This window comes from Melanotaenia boesemani, chromosome 11 (genome assembly GCF_017639745.1).
Source record: "Melanotaenia boesemani isolate fMelBoe1 chromosome 11, fMelBoe1.pri, whole genome shotgun sequence".
Lineage (NCBI taxonomy): Eukaryota > Metazoa > Chordata > Actinopteri > Atheriniformes > Melanotaeniidae > Melanotaenia > Melanotaenia boesemani.
In genome coordinates this window covers 14583280-14589279 of record NC_055692.1, presented here as the reverse complement: position 1 = coordinate 14589279, position 6000 = coordinate 14583280, and the positions used below count along the sequence as shown (strand labels likewise).

The 6000-nt window shown below is 34.8% G+C and overlaps 1 protein-coding gene across 1 annotated transcript in view; it reads left to right on the top strand.

Moving 5' to 3' along the window:
- The first annotated feature begins 1097 nt into the window (after positions 1-1097).
- ipo11 (importin 11) overlaps positions 1098-6000 on the top strand; it is a 134182-nt gene continuing 129279 nt past the window's right edge. Inside the window, exon 1 of the mRNA XM_041999342.1 lies at positions 1098-1206. The gene's annotated coding sequence lies outside the window, so the exon portion shown is untranslated. The remainder of the gene's footprint in view (positions 1207-6000) is intronic.

Here is a 6000-nt window from a genome sequence, read left to right as displayed (position 1 = left end):
AATTAAAACAAATGTTTTTTTTTTAAAAATTGGAAACAACTGTTTTACCTAGAGTTTGAGTGCCTTATTTTAGCTGAAAAGAGATTCATTCTAGCTGATAACATGGTCCATTTGACCTGAACACAACTCTTCTTGAAAATGTGGGACAGTTGATGTTTAAAACCTATAGAACCCGAACAATTATACTTTATTACATAAATTCAACCACAAACCACAACACACAGTTCAGTGCCAAAAAGTGACCCATTTTAACTGATAGCATTTCGAGAAAACGTTTGCTTTTTCAAGATAAGGTGAAAATTAACTCGCAATCTCGAGATAAAAATTAAAAAAAGAATAATACCCAATCATGCCCTATATCGGCTTCTGTAGGATATATGTAAAGAGCTAAATAAATAAGCTCTAGGCAATCCTTCTTTTTTTGCAGGACAGATATCTGTCCAACCAGCAGTTAAATTTCTTTCTTAATTTTGCAATAGTTGGCGAGGAAATTATCATTCATGATCTCTTTGGGTTTTTGGAAATGTGGATACTTAAATATGTTGTGGAGTCTTAAACATGAATGTTGCACACAGTATTTTGGTTATGATTATTTAAGGGTAAAATTTCACATTTTTTAAGTTAAGTAAACCTGATATTTCTGAGAATTTTGACAATGTGGACAGAGGCAAAGGAACTTCATCTATACTCATTATAAAGTCAGCCAGCTGTGATATTTTAAGTTCCTTATCAAAAACAGGAACTTTGTAATATTATGTAGTTAATTTGAGCAACTGCTAAGGGATGCAGGGCAACTTTGTCGTACATCTCTATTTATGCTAAGTCTCAGGAAAGTGTCAGCTATTGGCATTTGTGTAGAGTTTTAATTGCTGTAGAATAGAAGCTTCCTAGATTGAAAGAGGGGGATATTGGATATAAAATCACGACAGATAGTGTAAAAAAAAACTTTTGGAAGTCTAGGAAAAGAATAATCGGGTGACCAGGAATGAAATTTCTGTAATGAACTTTATCTGAATATATCTACTCAGTATTTTTCATTCATGACGCACTCTTGCTAAACCATATACGTCATCACTATGCGCCTGCCGTGCTACCCGCGCCATTCCTACAAGCGTGTGTTTCTATCTCTCATTACATTACAACTGGCAGAGCTTCAGCAGCGGCTGTTGCAGGCACATATTCTGTTTTCTCTCAGTCTCCTTTTTGGTGAGTCCGTTTTATATGGGTTAAATCATAATTTGTTTCGTAACTAGACGTAATACGAATCGGCAACATCACCGACGTTGTCGGCCCTTGGTTTCGGATTGAATAAGTTTAGCTTGCTAGCTAGTGCAAACTTAGCTGTGATGTTTGGGGGTATAGAAGATATAGAACACTGTTAGTTTCATGTGTGTATGAGCTGTTATTGCATTGTATTCGTCGGTGACTGCTGATCAACTGAAGCAAGTTGGACTACATAACAAAATTATTAAAGGCGGTAGTGAATCATCGTTTAAATTTTTTTTCCTTTATTAAGATCCCCATTAGCTACTGAAACATCAGTAACTAGTCTTCCTGGGGTCTCCTCTATATTACATTACAAATTTGATTATTTACATAATTTTATACACCATGCACACCCACCCACATACATAAACACCCACACACAATAACTATATATATATATATATATATATATATATATATATATATATATATATGTATATGTGTGTGTGTGTGTGTGTGTGTACATACACATACATACATACATACATATATATTTACACAACAGCTCAAAAACAAAGAAAAAAGAAAACACCATTTATATTTACAGAACAATAGCTTTTTTAAACTAATCACTAGACATACTTTAATATTATCTATGCTCTTTCATTATCATGTCTGTTGTGTAAACAAAAAAAGTTTTAGGTTTCTTTTGAAAACATTTTCTGTTATTTTCCAGTAACAGGAATCCTGGCAGTCCATTCCATGCAACCATGGCCTGATAAAACACTGCTCGCTGAAACTGATTTGTTTTATTTAGAGGCAGAGCACACCGTGTTCCTCTGGTTTGTCTTGTGCCATAACTGCGTTGATCAGCAAAAAATGACAATTTCCTGTAAATAACTTCAGGACTTTTTGTTAATATAATATTAAGAACAAATTATCATAAAAAATACTTCAGTCTGTATTTCACAGTTAACTATGCCAAATTACTGTGCATTGTGGTTGTATTAGTTCGGTATGGACAACCCAAAACAATTCCTGCTGCTTTATTCTGTGCAACTTGCAATTTATGTAAATTATTTTCAGTAGTACCAGACCAAACAACTGATGCAAAATCTAAATAAGATAACTCTAATAATTGAACTAATTGTTTGTTAAGCAGCTGAAGAATTAATTTCTTGCAATCTGATTTTTCCCATACTCCGACCCATTTTTTGCAATATATATTATCACATTGTCTTCTATGGTTAAGTGCAATGTTGGTGGCTCCTTAAGAAAATAGTTTGATCTAACCACCATATATATTCACAGTCATCCATTGTGTAACTAAATTCAACTCTTTGATTAACATAGTATTCAGCTGACTTACATTTTTTGCTGATAATCATAATGTTGTGTTGTTTGCATATATTGCCATGGTTGCATGTTTCAGTAAAAGTGGAAAATCATTTGTAAAGACAGAAAATAAAAGTGGACCTAAACAACTACCCTGAGCCACCCCACAACTAATCTTTTCCACCTCAGAATAGCTACCATTAAAATAAGCTTTCAATCCATTTAACAGTAGATGGTTCAAATCCATAACAAACTAAGTTATTTAATAAAATACTATGATCTAAAACATCAAAGGTTACACTTATGTTCAATAATACTGATCCTACTAGATTATTCTTATCAATCTTCTGTAGCCTGATCAGTAATCTGAGTGAGTGCTGTAGTTGTGGAATGACCCACCTTTTAAGCATGTTGATATAATGTGTTTAACCCATTCCACTCAAAATACTCTTGTATTTGATCATACATGATTTTTTCCATAATTTTGCTCGCTGCCGGTAACAAGCTTATTGGTCTGCTATTGTCACCTGATAACTGTTCCTTATTATTTTTAATCAAATGTATAATTTTTGCTGCTTTCCATAGCGAAGGAAAAACACCTGCCGTTAAACCTAAATTAATGATATGAGAAATGGGGAAAGCAATACGATTTGCCACCATCTTTAAAATTTAACCTCAATATTGTGTATTCCACTGGATTTATCCTTACTTGCTTGCAGAATTTTTTCACATTGTCCTCTGTTACAGTTTTAAATTTAAATGTACAATGCTTTGCTGTCATTATACTATTTGTTATCAATTCATATGAAATATTTTTATCTTGTCCCAACTCCACGAATTGTCTGATTTTTAGTATTTTATTTTTAAAACATTTGCTCAAATAATTAGCTGTCGCTTTTGGCTTAGAAAGATAAATTCAATCAGCCTCCAATGATGATATATTTCTTTTAGTTTTTCTTCCCATTACTTCATTCAATGTACTCCATACCTTTGCACTGTCCATTCCAGCATCCTTAATTTTATTCTGAAAGTACATTCGTTTTTTACATTTCTTCATCTTAGTCACATAGTTTCTTAATTCACGATAGTTATTCCACTTAGCCACATCATTATGTTTAATTGCTTCCACCTTATCTCGATTCATTTCATATTCATACAATCTTTGAGCTCTTGATCCAGCCATGGAGTAGAGACATTTCTAACAGTTTGTTTTCTTATAGGAGCATATTTATCTATAACCTTACTTATCAATTTATTAAAAATGGCCACAGCACAACTCGGATTCTGTTGCTGCGTAACCTTTGATTAATCAACACTATTATTTCTTCACTTATTTCTTCTCTAAAGTCATCCTCTTTAACCTTTTCAATGTCCTTTTACAAATAAATTTCTGACCCAATTTAGGTACTTTTGTTATTCTTTTAACTGCTATTAAATTATGATCACTGCAGCCAACTGGAATAGAAACTGCCTCTGAACATAAGTCTATTACATTTGTAAAAATTAAATCAATAAGAGTTGCTGAATGTGTTCCATTTGTTTTTGATATTACTCTTGTATACTCCTTAACTATTTGAGACTAATTACAAGTACTGGCTAAAGAAATTAACTTGTTCTTTAACGTGCATTCTGTAGACTTCTAATCTATATTAAAATCTCCTAAGAAATAAATCTCATTTCCTATTTCACATGCCTTATCCAACATTTCACATAGCCGATCCAAGTACATTACAGTAGCATTGGGTGGTCTGTAACAGCATCCAATAAGGACAGGTCTTACATAAGGTAATTCTAACTGTAGCCATATTACTTCCACTCTTACTATGGCAAGATCTCTTCTAACTTTAACTGGAATATTGTTTTGAACATAACAAACTATTTCCCCTCCATGCAAGTTTCTGTCCTGCCTATAAAAATTATAGCCATCTATATTCAATACAGTTCAATTCAATAATTACTCTAGAAAATACAGAAATCTAAATGGCTGGAAGAAAACACAAAAAAATAATAAAACATAACAGAGTAAAAAAGTAGAAATATAACAATAAAACAGAATAAGATAGGTGTCACCACACTGCTGGTATTAAAAGCAGTTTTGAATAAAAAGGTTTTATGTTTCTACTTAAATAGCACCAGGTCTGAGAAAATGCGTAGATCCGAGGGGAGTTATTCCAGAGCCAGGGAGCAAACGACTAAACAAAGGTCGGTCACCCAAGTGTTTACATCTAGATCTGGGTGCGATGAGTAAAATTTGGATGGATTACCTTAAGGTCCTCAGTGGGTCTGCTCCATCAGTGGGCGATGACTCGGGGAGAAGTGACGACTAGGAGCACAGTGGCCCCCGAACTTAAATTTTTAGGAGCCCAAGCAGAAAATTTTAGGGGCGCACACTGAAATCGCCTTGCATAGCAAATATTCACATTTCCTCTCATTTCACTGTATTAGTGATAAATACTTGAACAATACATTCGGCTATAAAACTGCTAACATTTACGTTGCTAACTCTACTGCAGCCTCCAACAAATGATCAGATCCATAACTGTCATCAGGGATAGAAGAGATAAGAAGCATGCTGCAGTTTATATTAGAATTTTGATCAAATATCTTCATACTTACAACAGTAGAAAATAGCCTCCGCCTGCATCGGTACAGCTGAGTCGGTGGCTGCCAGCTCTGAAAAACTGGTTGAAAGTCCCTCCCCTTCTGTTATGTCAGCAAGATGGCGTCCGTTTAGTGTGTGTAGTGTCCATCGTTTCGCACTAGATTTTTGGCCGAGTTTAGGGCAGCATCCAGGTACTTTCAGTGCACTGAGTTTTTATTGAAATTTCTGTGTCAGTGCACTAAGCACTTAAATGTAGTGTTCGAAGTATAGAAGTGTGCAGTTTGGGACACACCCAGTTATAACTACTACAAGAAAAAGACCAGCAAATGTATTGGTTGCCATTGCACGAGTAAATGAAAAATTCACTCGCACTGTCTCACATTTTAGTCGCAAAATACGACCATTTGGTTGCATGCTGGAGCCCTGGGAGGAGGAGTTTGCTGCTTAAATGGAGGGGGAAAAGTTTTTTGCCGGTGGAATAAGGGTTTACCAAAACAGAGGAGGCATGTATCTATGGGAGCCAAGTTGATAATAAAAATGACAAGTTAATAGTAAAGTGATATTTTTGCACACATTTGTTTCAGGAAGTGTTACAGCAATACAAAAGCCACAACATTACACACAATTAGCCAAAGCTCTACAAAATTAGGAAATTAACTATTCTCCATTTCCATCTTGGTGCAGTGCAGTGAATACGTGGGCTAAACACATCACAGAGAACAGTGGACTTCTGTAGAAACCTTTCTAGGTGATACGCATCTGGCAGACCGTGGTTTAAAGGACAGTTTAAGCTTTATGCTTGCAGAAGTAGGTAAAGATGGCTGCATTTACAGCTATGAACGGGATGATGCGAGAGC